Source organism: Hemicordylus capensis, chromosome 2 (assembly GCF_027244095.1).
Source record: "Hemicordylus capensis ecotype Gifberg chromosome 2, rHemCap1.1.pri, whole genome shotgun sequence".
Taxonomy (NCBI): domain Eukaryota; kingdom Metazoa; phylum Chordata; class Lepidosauria; order Squamata; family Cordylidae; genus Hemicordylus; species Hemicordylus capensis.
In genome coordinates this window covers 329,424,419-329,442,380 of record NC_069658.1, presented here as the reverse complement: position 1 = coordinate 329,442,380, position 17,962 = coordinate 329,424,419, and the positions used below count along the sequence as shown (strand labels likewise).

Genomic DNA, 17,962 nt, shown 5'->3' with positions numbered 1-17,962 from the left:
GGCCTCCCTCTCTCCGAGCCTCTCCGCGGATCATGATGAATGCCAGCCTCCTTGGCTGGGGAGCCCACTGCCTCTGCCATCCAGCTCAAGCACGTTGGTCCCTGACAGAAGCCCAAAAGTCCATAAACTGGCTGGCGCTACGAGCGGTCTGACTTGCACTCCATTTCCAACACCTCATTCATGGAAGCCACATTCTCATCAGGATGGACAACGTCACCGCCAAGGCCCACATCAACCGGCAGGGCAGCATACGATCCCAATTCCTGATGCTAAAGTCTGACAACCTCTTCCACTGAGTTGTTCCTTCCCCTCAGGATTCAGAATAGAATGAGAGTTGCTCTGCAGGGGTGTTAATGTGGGGAACTTCCAGAAGTGACATATGTTTTGTGGAAGAGCAATGTTTCTTGGAGCAGACCCCCACTGGCTTAGAGGAGACTGGTCTTTTCCACTCTGCTAGCATGATCTTATGAAACATGATGGGATGGGGACCATGGCAGAAGGGGGGTGGAGGGGGAAGGGAAAACATTTTGGTCAATTTTTGTTGAGGACTGTGATTCCTCAGTAGGAGTAACATAATGAATATGAATCCTCTCTTAGCCTTATCAAGAAGGACTTCAAGACCTATGAACGAGAATAGACATGAGATGGGAACTTGTTGTGTGACCTCTTCCTCAGATAACTCTCCTTTTTCCTTCCTATCAGAAACCCATGGGTTAAGAGGGTCAGAGTGAGAGGATTCCAAATTTGACCTTGGCAAGATCAGGTTGCCATAGATGTTGTAGAACCGGCGGTGGTGGAGCCAATACAGGAACAGTGGGGGTGGGGATAACAGAGATTGAGGTACCACAGAGACAGGCGGGGGCAACACCGGAGGTATCAGAAGAGAGATAGGGACTGTTGGTTGCATATATGGGCACTTAGGTGAAGGTGGTTGGTCCTCAGAGGAGAATGAGTGGCACACTCTCCTTTTGCATCTAGTGTCCCTTCTCCTGAATGGTATAAAAAGGCTCTATTCTCCTGGGGCTGGAGTCGGCGAGGAGGAAGACATTTGCCCAGTAATACGTCTGGGTCTGATAGGAGGCCCTGTCGGGAGAGCAGGGGCAACCAGCTGTGGTATCACAGGAGGAGGGAGGGGTTGCATAACACCTTGCATTCCCTCATGATGAAATCCCTCAACCAGTCAGCAACGTCTGGGGTAAAGGCAATTGTCCGTCCCTGAGGAGGGGCATTGGTACTTGCATCAGCCAGCCATTATGGAGGCAGATCTTGGGGCACTGGAAGGGCACCCTCTAATTTCTCCACCACTTCCTCATGGGGTGGGGCCCCACCAGCACAATCCTGGTGCAAATTATCCTGGTTGGGATCGGGCGCCATTAGCATGAGGGGAATGTGTGGTCGAGCTGGTTTCCCCTCCATCACAACAATCACCAGGCTAGATGGGTCTGAGCCTCCAGGATACACCCAATGGATGGTAGTTGGGATCCTGTGTTTTGCGGCTGGCGGGAACAGCAAGGAGGCGGTGCATTTCCCCCGCTAAGCCACCTGAATCAAAATGCACTCACTGAACCGAGTGGATGAGGTTGGCTTCTTGCACTTCCTCTTTTTGGAGGCTTTGCTTGGCTCAGAACAATGGTTTGTTCTCCACCTCTTGGTGGGGGGGCTATGGAGGAGGCTTCTGCTGCTGTGGAAGGGGTTGCAGCAGGGAGGCTGACCTTGCATGTTTGAGGGAGGTTCCCACTCCAGGCTTCTGCCTCTAGATTTTGGATGTGTGCTCTCTGAGAGGGAGTCAAGAAGCAAACTGCCAGCCTGAGATTGCTCCATGTGAAGTGGAGCAAATCAAAAGTGAAACTAAACACCAATTAGCCAGATTAGAAATAAAAAAGGCGATTTGGGAATGTAACAGATAACTATAAACAATTCCCTTCCCACTCTTGCACAATCTGGGAGGGGGAAGGAAAATACCAAGTCAACAACAAATCAAATCTAGCCTGTAAAAATCTCAGTTGCCGAAGAGTTTTTTCCAAGACCTGTGAACCCAAGCAAGACAGGACCAGAACTGGGGCTATGGCGCCTCCTGGTGACAGGAAGCTAGTATCCCATGATCTGGAGCATGCTCAGTCCACAACTCATTCTGGTGAGCTCCAGCACAGGAGGAAAAGGAACCATTATTCCTCTCCTTCATGGAGAATGGAAGAAGAAAGGAGAGGTGAGGCTTCTCCTTTACAACAACCCAGATAATGGGAGATGAATCACCCCTCCTTTTCTCCCTCATTCTCAATGAATGCAAGTTGGGGTGGCTTCTCCCATGCTGGTTTTTTGCTGGAATTCCAAGGCTGCTCATAACTGATGTTGTTCAATCCTAGTCATAGTTGCAAGATCAAAATAGATGATAGATGTCAGCATTTGGTCTGAATATGGAAAGATCTCTGAACTCTTGATTTGAGGCTCAATCAACATCACTGCAAACATGCCAAGTTAGATAGTTCTATTTAGGGCATCAGATTTGCATGGGGAAGTTGTAATGTTTTTTCTTCCCTGGAAAAATTTCCAACATTTTCTGAAAAATCTACATCGCTGGATCTGGGGCCTTTTTCAGACATAATATGCATGTAAAATGTAGAGCAGTGTTCCCTCTAACAGGGATTCCCAGATGTTGTTGACTACAGCTCCCAGAATCCCCAGCTGCAATGGCTTTTGGGGATTCTGGGAGTTGTCAACATCTGGGAATCTGTTAGACGGAACACTAGTGTAGAGTGGCTGCAGCAGGCTCCATTTTACTGCCTCCCTCACTCCCTCCCTTATATTGAAAAAGCGCTTGTATGTAGAGCTGTACACATGAAGGCCTCTTCATCAATGTTCTCTCTAATTTTATCTCTGTGCGGAATGAGTTTTGGTCTGGGTGGCAGTATCAAGGCAATGTGTGCACATATATTCAGAGTGGGACCTTCCTGATTTAGTCCGAGTGGGATCTAAAATTAACTGAGTGGGCACTAAAAAAAAACTTGTGTGTGCACATGTGCACACATCTTAGAGAGAACACTGCTCTCCATGTGTTTGAGGATCCTGCAAAGCTAGTGAGGCTTTTGTGAGGTCCAGCAAGCTGGACCAGCTCACTATCTGTAGTATGCTCTCTAGAAGATGCCCCACAATCTTGTGGAACTTTTGTGTATATTTCCAGAGAAACTGGTATATGGGGGGCGGGGGGAGAGATTCTGCCTCCCTCATGTTTGAAAAGTGCTTATGAGGGGTGATGGAAAGGAACTGTGGTCTTGTGGTGTAGACTGGCTCTCATCCAGCAGAGGCACAATCTGCAAAGGTCAACCATGATACTTGCTGGGTGACTCTGGGCCAGTCACTTCTCTCTCAGCCTAACCTATTTCACAGGGTTGTTGTGAGGAGAAAAGTATGTAGTACACCACTCTGGGCTCCTTGGAGGAAGAGTATGCAGTTTGGGGGTATTACTGCACCCGGCTCTGCTTTTGGAAGCTCAGGTGGAGGCGGTGGCCAGGGGTGCCTTTGCATGGCTTTGGCTAGTGCGCCAGCTGTGTCCCTTTCTTGAGAAGGCAGATCTGGCCACAGTTACCCATGCCTTAGTCACATCACAGCTGGATTACTGTAACACACTCTATGTGGGACTGCCCTTGAAGAATATCCAAAAACTGCAGCTAATGCAAAATGGGGCAGCTAGGGTTCTATCTGGAGCTACCCATTGGGATCACATCACACCCATTTTGAAAAAGCTGCACTGGCTACCCGTTTCCAGTCCAATTCAAGGTGCTGGTTTTGAACTTTAAAGCCTTTAATGGTTTGGGTCTGGGATACCTGAGGGACTGCCTGCTCCCAAGGGTTGCTGCCTACTTGACAAGGTCATCTGAGGGAGCTCTGCTCCGGGTGCCAACAATGAGGGAGGCTCAGTTGTATACGCGGGACAGGGCCTTCTCTGTTGCTGCCCCCAGAATCTGGAATGCTCTCCTGGTGGCTATTCACTCCTCGGTCTCCATCACAGTTTTTAGAAAGCAATCTTGGCTTTTTATACAGGCTTTTATATGATTGTCTTTACTACTGCTTCTTTGTATTTTGCCCAGTTTTTATGCTTGTACTTTAAATCTTTTTAGTCAGATTTGTTATAATTTTTAGCTTAATATTTTAACAGTCATTTTTATAGTCTTTAATTTTTGTGTAAACCACCTTGGGATTTTTTTAATTAAAGGTGGTATACAAACATAACAATAAATGAAATAAGAGCGGGATATAAAATGTAAAAATAATAATAAATAATAAAGACCTGACCCTTAAATTAGCATTGGATTACTCATATGCCACGTGGAATGGTGGTTGCTAATGTAATATTTGTCAAAAGATACTCAGATGTAGCAAGTAATCCTTGTTGTTGGGCAAATCAGTTCCAGAGGGGTAGCCAGGGTAGCCTGTAGCAGCAATAGGAATTCTACAGGCACCTTCAGGACTGTATATCAGGATGCATATTGCTGCATCTGATGAAGTGCATTGTAGTCCATAGCATTTTATGCTACAACAAATGTGTTGAACTTTAAGATGCAGAAAGACATTGCTGTTCTGGGTTAAATCACTGTACTTTGATTCCTGCCTCAATATTTGAAGCTGTACTTCAGTTTAGGAATGTTAGGAATGCTGGAGTCAGGAAAGTTGGCCTTTGTAGCAGAATATGTCAAACAAGAGGGTTCGTGGTACTACCAAATAAAATTGGTGCACTGTGTGAGAAAACACAACTGTGGTGGTCTGGAGGGTGTATTTATATTTCTTTGAAATATAATTGCATGATTTGAAAACTCGACATTAATGACTTTTGAGGGAATACTAGATTTTTGTTTATACAATACAGTGAATATTTATATACAGCTTTTCAACTAAAGTTCTCAAAGCGGTTTACATACAGAAATAAATTAAATGGCTCCCTGACCCCAAAGGGCTCACCATCTAAAAAGAAACATAAGACACCAGCAACAGCCAATGGAAGGATCCTATGCTGAAGTTGATAGGGCCAGTTGTAGTTGGTGATTCGATCATTAGGGGGATAGAGAGATAGGTTTGGGACCCGCGTGTTGACCGCACGGTGACTTGCCTGCCTGGTGCGAAGGTTGCGGACATTACGCAGCGTCTAGACAGGCTCCTAGGCAGTGCTGGGGAGGAGACAGCTGTCGTGGTGCACGTTGGCACCAACGATGTGGGGAAATGCAGTCGGGAGGTCCTGGAAGCCAAATTTAGGCTGATAGGTAGCATTTTGAAGTCCAGGACCCCAAGGTAGCATTCTCAGAAATGCTACCTGTTCCATGCGCAAGTACAGTGAGACAGGCAGAGCTGAGGGGTCTCAATGCGTGGATGAGACGTTGGTGCCGGGAGGAGGGGTTTAGATTTGTTAGGCACTGGGACACATTTTGGGGCAAGCAAGGCCTGTACAAAAGGGATGGGCTGCACTTGAACCAAGATGGAACCAGACTGCTGGCACTTAAAATCAAAAAGGTTGCAGAGCAGCTTTTAAAATGACACCTGGGGAACAGCCGACGGGAGCTGGGCAGTATCCCGTTTGGCAAAAGCCATCCTTTAAAGTATGAGGCTGCAAAGAATTCAAATAGAACAGAAGGGGACGGAGCAGAACCGCATAAAGAGCAGACAGGAGCCTGTGCCAGCAGGTCAAAGAGTCAAAAGAATAGCATACATCAGGGGAAAGATTCAGCGTATAGGTGCTTGTATGCCAGTGCCAGAAGCCTCCGAGCCAAGATGGGTGAGCTGGAGTGCTTGGTTGCTAACGCAGAAATAGACATAGTGGGCATAACAGAAACATGGTGGAACAGTGAGAACCTGTGGGACACTGTTATCCCTGGGTACAAACTCTATAGAAAGGACAGGGAGGGGTGCCTTGGAGGAGGGGTAGCACTGTATGTTAAAGAAGGGATAGAATCTAACAAGCTAGAAAACCTAAGTGAACTGGAGTCCTCCACAGAAACCCTGTGGGTGACTATACAAAGCCAGAAGGGAAACGTGCAACTGGGGATGTGCTATCTCCCGCCAGATCAAAATGCCGACAGTGACTGGGAGTTGCAGGAGGAAATCAGGGAGGCGTCAAGGAGAGGCAGGGCTGTAATTATGGGTGATTTCAACTACCCACACATAGACTGGGTAAATTCACATTCAAGTCAGGACAAAGAGGTCAGATTTCTAGATACGCTAAATGACTGTGCCCTAGAACAGTTGGTCATGGAACCAACCAGAGAGAAGGCGACCTTGGATCTAATTCTGAGTGACACCCAGGACCTGGTGTGTGATGTCAGTGTCATCGACCCTTTAGGGAACAGTGACAACAGTGCCATCAAATTCAGCATACATGCGGGGAGAGAATCACCAAGGATGTCAGACACAGACATTTTGAATTTCAGAAGAGGAAACTTCTCCAAAATGAGGAGTATGGTGAAAAGAAAGCTGAGGGGGAAAATCAGGAGAGACACTTCGCTCCAGAATGCATGGAGTTTACTCAAAACCACAATACTAGAAGCCCAGTCAGCTTGTATACCCAAAAGGAGGAAAGGTACCACTAAGTCCAGGAGGATGCCAGCATGGCTAACGGGTACCGTCAAAGAAGCCATAAAAGGGAAGAAGACTTCCATCCAAGAGTCCTCAAAGAACTCAAATGTGAAATTGCTGACCTCCTTGCTAAAATATATAACTTATCCCTGAAATCGGGCTCTGTACCAGAGGACTGGAGAGTAGCAAATGTAACACCGATTTTCAAGAAGGGATCCAGGGGCGATCCGGCAAATTACAGGCCCGTTAGCCTAACATCCGTTCCAGGCAAATTGATGGAAAGCATCCTCAAGGATAAAATTGTAAAGCACCTAGAAGAACAGGCCCTGCTGGGAGTGAGCCAGCATGGCTTCCGCAAAGGTAAATCTTGCCTCACCAACCTTTTGGACTTCTTTGAGAGTGTAAACGAGTGTGTGGATCAAGGTGATCCAGTTGAAATAGTCTACCTGGACTTCCAAAAAGCTTTTGACAAAGTTCCTCATCAAAGACTCCTGAGGAAACTTAGCTGTCATGGGATAAAGGGATAAGTACATGTGTGGATTGCTAACTGGTTGAAAGACAGGAAACAGAGGGTAGGTATAAATGGAGAGTTTTCACAATGGAGGGAAGTAAGAAGTGGGGTCCCCCAGGGATCTGTACTGGGACTGGTGCTTTTTAATTTATTCATAAATGATCTAGAAGCAGGGGTAAGCAGCAATGTGGCCAAATTTGCAGATGATACCAAACTCTTCCAGGTCGTGAAATCCCAAACAGATTGTGAGCAGCTCCAAAAGGATCTCTCCAAACTGGGGGAGTGTACGACAAAATGGCAAATAAGGTTCAATGTTAGCAAGTGTAAAGTGATGCACATTGGGATGAAAAACCCCAACTTCAAGTATATGCTGATGGGATCTGAGCTGTCGGTGATGGACCAGGAGAGGGATCTTGGGGTTGTGGTGGACAGCTCGTTGAAAGTGTCGACTCAATGTGCGGCAGCTGTGAAAAAGGCAAATTCCATGCTAGGGATCATTAGAAAGGGGATTGAAAATAAAACGGCTAACATTATTATGTCGTTATACAAAACTATGGTGCGACCACACTTGGAGTACTGCGTACAATTCTGGTCACCACATCTTTAAAAGGACATTGTTGAACTGGAGAAGTTACAGAAGAGGGCAACCAAGATGATCAGGGGCCTAGAGCACCTTTCTTATGAGGCAAGACTACAACACCTGGGGCTTTTTAGTTTAGAAAAAGGACTGCGGGGAGACATGATAGAGGTCTATAAGGTCATGCATGGTATGGAGAAAGTGGAGAGAGAGAGATTCTTTTCCCTCTCACACAACACTAGAACCATGAAATTGATTGCCAGGAGGTCTAGGACCAACAAATGGAAGTACTTTTTCACACAACGCGTGATCCACTTGTGGAACTCTCTGCCACAGGATGTGGTGACAGCCGACAACCTGGGTGGCTTTAAGAGGGGTTTGGATGACTTCATGGAGGAGAGGTCTATCAATGGCTACTAGTTGGAGGGCTGTGGGCCATCTCCAGACTCAAGGGCAGGGTGCCTGAGTACCAGTTGCAGGGGAGTAATGGCAGGAGAGAGGGCACGCCCTCAACTCCTGTCTGTGGCTTCCAGCGGCATCTGGTGGGCCATTGTGCGAAACAGGATGCTGGACTAGATGGGCCTTGGGCCTGATCCAGCAGGGCTGTTCTTATGTTCAGTTGCTCTCCCCCTGCCAAATAAAGAGAATCACCACTTTTAAACGTTGCCTCTTTGCTCAGTTAGCAGGGGGTTATGGGCTAATTTACCAGCTCAGGAGTTTTAGGGGCATAACTCACTCTGTAATTTTGAATGGCTGTTTACCTGCTAGTTTGGTCTGTGCCACAGAGCATCTAAAACCAAGTAATATGTACCAGCCTTTTGGAACTGCATGGTGACGACCTTTCCCAGCACAGCCATTTGCAGTGTTTCATGTTTCTCGTGTGTTTGTGGGGGGGTGTAGGGGCTACTTTATGTGAAAAAGAGCACTATACTGCAACTGGGAAAGGCGTGCAGGACATGCCAGGGGGCGGGGTGTAGTTCTTTCAAGCATTTTCTCTGAAGAGCTCTATACAGAAAGCACTACATTCCCCTGTGCTCCCAGCATGTCTTCCTAGCTATTGCTGGGGCAGTATGGAGCTCTGCTTATCACAGTGGACCTCTCCACACTTAGAAGCACACAACATTGTTCAAAAAGTATTAGCCTGGGAGCGCTTGCCTCCACATGGTTGCAAAGAGCTGGTGCATATTTTGCATCAGATGCTCCGAAGCACCGCCCCACTGCTGCTATTGTTTCTTGAGTTTCCTTCATGTGTGAGAATCCTCTATGCTGTGGCTAATTCACTTGCTGTGTGCTCTTTGCATCTGATGTAGTTGTGAGCTGCTCATGGACTGCGGCGTGGGGAGAATTGATTCTGATGCCAGGGGTGGAGCCACCATTCAAAGAACCTGGACCACCAATGAAAAGGGCTGCCAGAGACCGTGGAGTGTGTGGCCTGGGCTCCAGAAGAGCCCCGAGTGAACTCCCCATGCCCGGGCTCCAAAGAGCCCTGAGCGAGCTCTCCCTTGTCTTTTTCAGGAAGTGCTTGCTGCCTGAAAACATTTGTTTCCCTTTCTCTCCCTCGCTGGAGGGGAGACAAAGAGAAATAGATCCTTTCAGGCAGCAAATGCTACCTGAAAAGGACAGGAAAGAGCTCATTAGGGCTCTCTGGAGCATGGGCGTGGGTGGGTAGGGGGAGTTCTCTTGGGGCTCTTCCAGAACCTGAGCCACATCCTGTGCATGTGATTATTGCTAGCTGGGGCTGTCAGGTGGGGCCAGACCCAGACAACCATTTGGCTGGCTCCGTGCCTGCCTTATGCTTAGCTGTTTAAAATATAATCTCTTACATGAACAATGCAATTGACACTACTTGGATCTCTGCCCACAGCAGATAACTCTTAAGTGCCAGCATTCTAACTTGCGGGCCTTTTTTCAGTCAGATCTGTAGATCAGTATTTTCCACAGTGTAGGAGGTCATCCTAACACCATGGGTTGTGGACTGAGCATGCTCCATGGACAGGACCCAAACTTTGAATTGAAGGCGTGGCCAGCTTCTTGGTGCCAGTCAGTTCCAGTCCTGTCTTGCTCCAGTGAACAGGGCTGAGAAGGATCTCTCTTGGCTTTTTGCCTAGCCTCCTAACTTTCTTTTCCTCCCACCATCTTTAGATTGAGCAAGACTGGGAAGGGAGTTGATTTGAGAAGTAGATTTGATTATTTTCTACTAAACTCCAAATGCTTTTCATTTTATACTATTTGACCAACTGGCTTTTTCAGTTTCAATTTCCTTATTTTTCTTTTTTTGACTTTCCAAACGAAGTTGTCCCACACAGGAAACATGTTAGAGGGGTCACTCTCCGAGGGACCCTGAAGCAAGGGGCAGGCTTTGGCTTAAACAGTCCCCCTTGGGCTCCAAACACCCACGGTCAGCTTCACCACTCTAGGAGCACCTCATGCACCTCCCCCAGGGGCTCTTAGCTGCACAGTTCACAAGCCAAAGAAGGCCCATTAAAAGGCCACTTGGAAAACAAAGCATTAGGAGAGCACAAATACCAGGCTAAGGCAGACGCCATTCGCCTGAGCGAGTGGCTGCTACTGCAGGCAGTTTGTGAGGACTGGGTTCCTTGCCACTTACTGCATGCTTCAGAGGGTGCTTTCCAGATGCCATTGGGCTCTGGTCTCTTGGCCACCTTATTGCCAGTTCTGCCTCCGTGCTTGGATCCACCTTTGGGAAAGGGGGAGCCGGATCTGCTGTGCCTTCCCCCAAATGCACACCCCATCTCAACAGCATAGGCGATTTGAATTGGGTCCTTACACCTGGCTAGGTGATTCATCCGACACCCCTGCAGCCTGCAACACCCGAGGGGCCTGCATTAACTACTGGGGTCATAAGTATGGTTCCCTTGCCAGACAAGGACCCCTTTCCCCCAGATATTGCTTCCTGGTTGAAAAACTTCATTGCACGAGAGTGTGGCTCCCTTATCAAGCCATCACCTCCACCTTTGTCCCCCTCCAGTGGCGCCTGTGGCACCCACCCCTTCTCCACCTGCCTTCCCTCTTGGTCCCAGAGCATCCATCTGCTCCTCCATTCTGTAATAACAACCAGCCCTTTAGTTTCTCCAGGAACTTGCCCATACCATTGAGGACCAGTACAGGGACAGTTGGTCATCTGGATACGGGCCTACCTGGCACAACCAGTGGTAACAGTCAGGTAGGGGATCCACAGAGGGTCAGAAAGCATGTCACTTCCCCATCATGTCCTCCCAGCCCCTTGCAAGCAATGACTATCTCCCTGAGGGAGGAGGCAGGGGCCTCTCAGCTTTTGACACCAGTAGGGAAGCCAGCACCCTGGATTGGTGTGTCCTTGCTACCATCGCAGAGGTCTATTCACTAGACTTCCCGTCACTCTCTCTTTCTCCCCCCATTTCATAGTTTAACATCTAGTGCAGATCATAGCAGTTGAACCTGTGCCCTTGACAGAACTATGTCAAAGGCGCTTATTCTATTTTATTTCTAGTTCCAAAAAGGGACAGCTCTTGGTTGGCGGTTCTGGGTTTAAAACTCCTAAACTGCTTCATTCAGAAAATGAAGTTTTGGATGAAATCAGAGTAGCAGTGTGCCCGAACCGGTCCGGCGGCCATTCCAAAGAATGGCCGAACTGCCGGACCGGTCCGGCCCTGCCTGGTTCGGGTCCGGGTGGGGGGTATGCCTTTATGGGCGGGAGGGCTTGCTTAGCCCTCCCGCCTCCTTGCCCCCGCCAGTGCCCGTATTGAACAGTATAAGGGCGCTGGAAACCAGCCGCCCCCCCCCCGCCGCTGCCGCCGTGGCGGCGGCGAAATAACCCCCAAAGTCAGCCAGCCAGCCCTCCCTCCCTCCCAGCTAGCTGCCCAGCGATCGGAGGCCCGGTCTACCCGGCGGGAAAGGGCCGGGTAGACCGGGCCTCCGATCGCTGGGTAGACCGGGCCTCCGGCGATCGGAGGCCCGGTCTACTCAGCGATCGGAGGCCCGGTCTACCCGGCCCTTTCCCGCCGGGTAGACCGGGCCTCCGGAGAACGGCGTGCTTTGCGGCGCGCGCATGTGCGCGCGCGCAAGCCGCCATTCTGCAGGAGGCCTTCCGAATGAGAGGAGCTCTGTGCCGGAGCTCCTCTCGTTTTTTATCCAGTGTGCGAGCGGGTGAGTGAGCGGGTGGGTGGGTGGGTGGGAGGGAGGGCGGGCAGCTAGCTGGGAGGGAGGGAGGGCTGGCTGGCTGGCTTTGGGGGTTATTTCGCCGCCGCGGCGGGGGGGGGCGGCTGGTTTCCAGCGCCCCTATACTGTTCAATACGGGCGCTGGCGGGGGCAAGGAGGCGGGAGGGCTAAGCAAGCCCTCCCCGCCCTAGAAACAAGGCCCCCCTTCGGTGCCGGTCTGGACTTCTCCGGACCGTGCACATCACTAAATCAGAGGCAATTCAAACCCAGGACTTCCTAGCCTCAATTAATAAACTAGTGCCCCCCCCCCATTCCCTTCCTGGAACCTTAACAAAGTGTTGAACACACTTATTAAGGCACCCTTTGAGCTGTTAAGTGAAATATCCTTAAATCTCCTCCCCTTCAAGGTCCCTTTCCTGGTGGCAATCACCTCAGCCCATCAGGTACACCTCAGCCCATCGGGCGTATGACCTCTACACTGTGAAAAAGAACCATTCATGGTAAGTCAATGTTTTGTAATTGTAATCGTAATTTTATTTATGGTCATTAGACCGTTTCTTTTCAGGACCTTTTTTAGACTTGGCTTTTAGGGGTTCTTTATGCAGTCTTTTCTTGCAAAGTTAAGTCTTAAGGAAGGGAAGGCCAAACTATCTTTACTATGTCACACATACAGTTTGGCATGGTTATTTTAAACTTCTGGAGTCAGTCTGGCCTCTCTGTGGTTTTTCTATTCTCAACTTCTGTTACAGTCTTATTTTGGGGGAGCTGAGGAGGACGGACTAGGAAAAGTCTGGACAAGATCAGTCAGCCTCCTTTACCAGTTTGTGCAAAGAGGTATAGTACAGTATTCTGTAAAGGCTGATAGACTTAACTTTAATACTTGTTTTGAGGATATAGCTGGTATGTAAAATAGACATCAGTTTCTTTTGTAGATACTGTGGATGCTGTTGGGGAGCACAATAACCAGGTTCTGCAACCAATTTAGTTTATAGACAAAAATTGTGGACAGCTTGCCCAAGAATGCCTTAAACACCTGCTGTATCTTTATGGAAATGCTAACCCTGGGACACCCAGAGATTCATGTAAACAAGGAGAGCTATGTGGAGCATTTGCAAGAATCTACTGTCCCACTTTCATCAGAGATCCCTTTGCTAGACTGTCTCTCTGTGAACAAAAGTAAGTTATTTCTACCATGTGATTTCTTCCAAACTCTTTTCATTCATATTCCCAACTTGTGTCAAGGTTCCCAAACTTTGCCTAAAACTGGGAGTCCCAGTTTTAGTGAAACTCATTAATACCTATCTTGCTGTTGTCGTTTGTGCTTAAAGTGCTGAGTGATTAAGTATTTGTGTGTTTATAAAAACATTGTGACTTTAAGTCAATTACTTATATATAAGTGCAGCGAACATTGGAGGCAACTTCGTAAGTTTTGTAAATACTAATTTCTGAAATATTCAGTGTGCTTTAGAAAGCATATTGCTTCATTGGTGACAGTTTACAGGTCATTTTTACAACTGTTATGGTTTGGTACTATATTACATTGTTAATAAGGAGCACACTTGATACCATGCCAAGCACCTCCCTCCGTGGCGCCCCCCCCCCCGTGTGTGGCGATAATGTGACCATACATTTCTGCTTAAAGATTCAAGCCAATTGGGAGCAGGCGGAACTCTGGCTGTAGATAAAGGATTGTAAACTGGATCCCTGCAAGAATACTTTGATTAGCTTTTTCTAGTGCAGAGCATGTTGGTTTTCCCTTATTGGGAAAACCACCTGCAGTTAGATTCAGCACATAATGTGGGAACGCACTACGTTGTTGGTAAGTTAAAGGAAATTCAGAATTGATAATGGAAAGGAAACCATATTGGCCTGCTATTTAATGAGTAGCTAAAACCTTTTTGTTGAGATTACCTTTTGTCCAAAGTCTAATAGAGAGTTTATCAGGAGGATATTTTCATACATACATACATACATACATACTGTTTCCCCGAAAGTAAGACCTAGCAGTAATTTCTGATGTACCGCTAATTGCTCTAGTGCATTTTTTGGGGCTAAAATTAATATAAGACACTGTCTTATTTTCGGGGAAACATGGTACATTCAGGCCAAGATCACATGGAGTCCATATGTGAATGAAATGGCTGCTTGCTCAAGGTTGACTCAGCCTTCCATCCTTCCGAGGTCGGTAAAATGAGTACCCAGAATGTTGGGGGCAATATGCTAAATCATTGTAAACCGCTTAGAGAGCTCCGGCTATAAAGCGGTATATAAATGTAAGTGCTATTGCTATTGCTATTGTAGCTGGGGACAAACTTGCCTTCTGAGCTTGCTGATATATTTTAACTTTACCTTGTAGTGTCCAGAATGCATCTATTCCCAGAGCTATTAAAATTAGTAGTGAGCTCTCTATATTTGGTTTCCTGGTTAACAGCAGAAAACTCCAAAAAGATAATTTGTGTTGATAGAATGAATCTTGATTAGTTTTTTGCTTGTCCACTTAAGTATTACCTAAATTTTAAAGTAGGAAGAATAAAAGGTGTGTATTAAAGTTTTCTTTCCAACCACCATGGTATATGGCTTTTTGTTTCTTCTTTCCCATATGTACTGATTGTAGTGGACCTTTTTTCAAAAAGTCTTAAAACATGTTGTCAAAATACTTCTGGTCTTGTATTTTATAGGATCATAGCTTTGGGAGGTACCAAAATACTATCAACTCCACAGTCAGGTACCCTGTAGACAAGAGCTTCAGATGACTCAAGCAAGTGACCCAGATTGCACACTGAAGGAACAGTCTGTTTCCTGTTCAATAATAAACCTTCAAGTTGCTCTTTGTATAAGATTATTTTTATAATCTTCTCTACATGTATGAAGGTACAGCTTATTAGTATTACCATATTAGAGAGACACTAGTGCAGCGTCTTTTCCCCTGTTTGCTGCTTGGAAGTGTAATATCTGGGGTGTCCACTTTCAGCTTTGCATTTTTTTATCATAAGCTATCTTGAAAATTCTTGGAATTACAAGATGGGAGGATTTCTTTTAAATAGCTGAAGCCTGGTCTATAACTTTGGCAAAACCTGAAGAGTCTACAGCTGCAATCCTAATGATACTTTGGAAGGCTTTGAAGTCAGTGGGACTTAATTCTAACTAAAGGTGGTTACTGGGCTGTAAAGTTCATGTAGCTGATAATCTCTGGAAATAGGACACGGCTATTCAAGTAGTCCGCTGTGCATCTGCTCCTCCTGCTCTCTCAGCTGTCTGTACTGCTAATGGGGTCTCTTCTTGTAGAGAGGGGTGAAGACCCTATGCCCTCATAGTGGAGCGTTCCTCCTGAATTAGTTCAATTTTGAATTTGCTGTGACTGAACAGCATAGGCAAGGCTACTGCATAAATAGTTGGTGAGTAGTTGGGTGCTCCAGAGACTGGTTCTCTCTCTAAAGGGATTTACTGGAATGTATATGTAGAGAGAATCTGTAAAGGCACAGTACTCTTCCTGGCAAGAACTTGAAAAACTGAAGAGTGGGCAGCTGTTCAAGAACCTACGAAGGAATAGGAATAAACTGATCTCAGTCCTAATGGCAACTACTATCAACTGGCCTGTTCCAGTCCTTGGACCTGCATGTTTTTCATGCAAGACCCTATTTTTCTCCCCAAACTTCTGCTGCAGCAGTTGATAAGCAGACTTTCCTTTTCCAGAGGAAAAACTGCTGAAAGAAATGAGAATGTGTGGAATGTAGACAACAGGTGGGGACAGGCAAATGTGCTTATCAGTCACAACACATTTAACTGAGTAGCTGGTTTCTTTAAACCATCTCTGACCTGGCTTGTGCAACAACTCTCTCCATTCTCACTTGATGCCAGATTCAAAGCTGGGGGATGTGTTTTCTTGCTATGGTGCTTACTGCAGACTTCCTTGGTTCTGGATTTGTCTTCTAAGATGCAACTGTTGAACACTGCACAGGTTGTAACCTCACAAGTGTTGTAGCAAGTATCACTGATTTAACATGCAGAGACACTGAGTTTGGAGGAAATTGACGCTGGAGAGACCCTGAGTTTGGTAAATTTTATTGAAATCTTGATTCAGTCTATATTCAGTGGAGCTATTAATTCACATCTGGCTGCTCTCATCTGTGTTTACTGGGAAGCAAATAACACAGCTGATATTGGAAGCAGGTTATGGGAAGAGTTCTAGGGGGAGTGTCGGATTGGAATTCAGCTGTGAAGCAAATTACAGTCCATTCAGAGGAGAGTTTATTCTGTTTCTCAAAATACTTCCACAGCTATTACCTACATGGAACTTCACTTTCCTGTGAGATGCTGACAAGTTCTTGTAGTTTTTCACATGGTAATATAGGCCATTTCAGTAACTAACACTTGGTCAAGGTTAAAGGAAAATGTTCTTTTTAACAAGATGTTTGACAATGGTAGAACTAGGTAGTAATAAATAATAATAAAACTTTGTTAGCCACCCCATAACAAATTGATCTCTGGGCGGCTTACAACACAACAGTAAAATATGAGATGAAAAAACACACAACATATTAAACCAAACAGACCAAAAAAAGTTGGGTGGGGGGGAGAAGGAGAGAACACAAAATACAATACAGAACAATTTAAGACATTGTTAAAATCAGATCAAGGTTTTTAAAATTTAAAAGGCCTGAGTGAACAGAAAGGTCTTCACTTGATGTCTAAAAGAACAAAGTGATGAAGCCAGGCAAACCTCACTGGGGAGGCTATTCGATATGATGGAACATACATATAGGAGATGGAGACAGTTTGTGTTGGAGCTGAGGGTTAGGAGTGAGACTAGTGTAGCAGAGAGATTGGTTTATGTGATTGTTCAGGGAGTTGTGTGGGACTTGAATGGTGAATGTGTGGAGACTGTGGAACCAGCAGTATACTGGGGCAGTGCTCTAAAAGTGGGGGAGTGTTACGCCTGGGGAAAAACCCGTGAATGTAAAAGGTTCCCAGAGGTGAAACGTAAGAGTCAAGGAGGTCTGGGGAAATTCACAAAGTCTACAAACCAAATTTTATTTACCTCTGTCTTGTATTTTTGTTAGCCTTGGGCCAAAATAAACAAAAACAAATACATATTTACCTCTGTCCCAGTTATATCACCTCCCTGAACATTACACTTTATCAAGAAGGAAAAAACACTCCAAGTTAAACAGCTGACATACTTAGCAACTTTGTAGAGAAATTTGTGACCTGCCTTGCAGAGATCTTTATTCCAATCAATTGTAAATAATAATCTTGTTTTTGTTCTTCAACTCAAGTTATGTTTCATTTGTACACTGAACATATAAGCCTATCCTGTGCTCTCAAAGCTACTTAACCAAGATGTTGAGTATTGAGAGCAGGGTAATAAGTAAACATATGGTGGTAGCGAAAGTAAAAACTGCATAAATGTCCAGAACTTGAACACTAAGTAGTTATAAAACAATATAAAAACAAATCACTTCCTTGGACTTGAGAGGGGTGTTGAGGTGGGTTTCTGAGAGGGGTGCAATTGCTGAAAAGGCCCTTTCCCTAGTAGCCACCTGCCTCAGCTTGTTTGGTAGGGGCACTCAGAGGAGGGCCTCTGAAGAAGATCTTAAGGTCTGGGTTGGAACATATGGGACAAGGCATGCTCTCAAGTAACCTGGTCCCAAGCCATTTAGGGCTTGAAAAGTTAAAACTAGCACTTTGAATTGGGCCCACAAACTGACTAGGAGCCAGTGTAGCTGACAAAGCACTGGTGTAATATGCTCAAAACGTCCAATCCCAGTTGTTAATCTTGTAGCCCTATTTTGTACCAGCTGCAGTTTCCAGACCATTTTCAAAGGCAGCCCCACGTACAATGCATTGCAGTAATTAAGTGAGAGGTTAGAGTAACTGTGGCCAGGCTTTCTCTGCCCAAGTAAGGTCGCAGTTGGCGTATCAACCAAAATTGGTAAAAGGTGCTCCAAGCCACAGAGGCCACTTCGGCCTCTAGTGACAGTACTGAATTGATGAGCACCCACAAACTGAAAACCAGGTCCTTTGGGAGAGTGCAACCCCATTTAGAACAGCCTCAACATCATTCAGCTGGGCAGAGGATCTACCAACCAGCAGTACTTCTGTCTTGTCTGGATTGAGTCTCAAGTTGTTCACCCTCATCCAGTCCATTACTGCATCCA

General features: G+C 46.3%; 1 protein-coding gene across 14 annotated transcripts in view; it reads left to right on the top strand.

Moving 5' to 3' along the window:
• Window positions 1-17,962, top strand: part of DAG1 (dystroglycan 1) — a 146,919-nt gene that overhangs the window by 44,478 nt on the left and 84,479 nt on the right. For 3 of the 14 annotated variants that reach the window (XM_053291826.1, XM_053291827.1, XM_053291823.1), the window contains one exon: window positions 12,212-12,304. The exons of 8 other annotated variants lie outside the window; for them this stretch is intronic. The gene's annotated coding sequence lies outside the window, so the exon portion shown is untranslated. Of the gene's footprint in view, window positions 1-12,211; window positions 12,305-12,789; window positions 12,981-14,482; window positions 14,676-17,962 lie in introns of all 14 variants that reach the window. 3 more of the 14 variants (XM_053291819.1, XM_053291822.1, XM_053291820.1) reach the window with 2 other exon arrangements.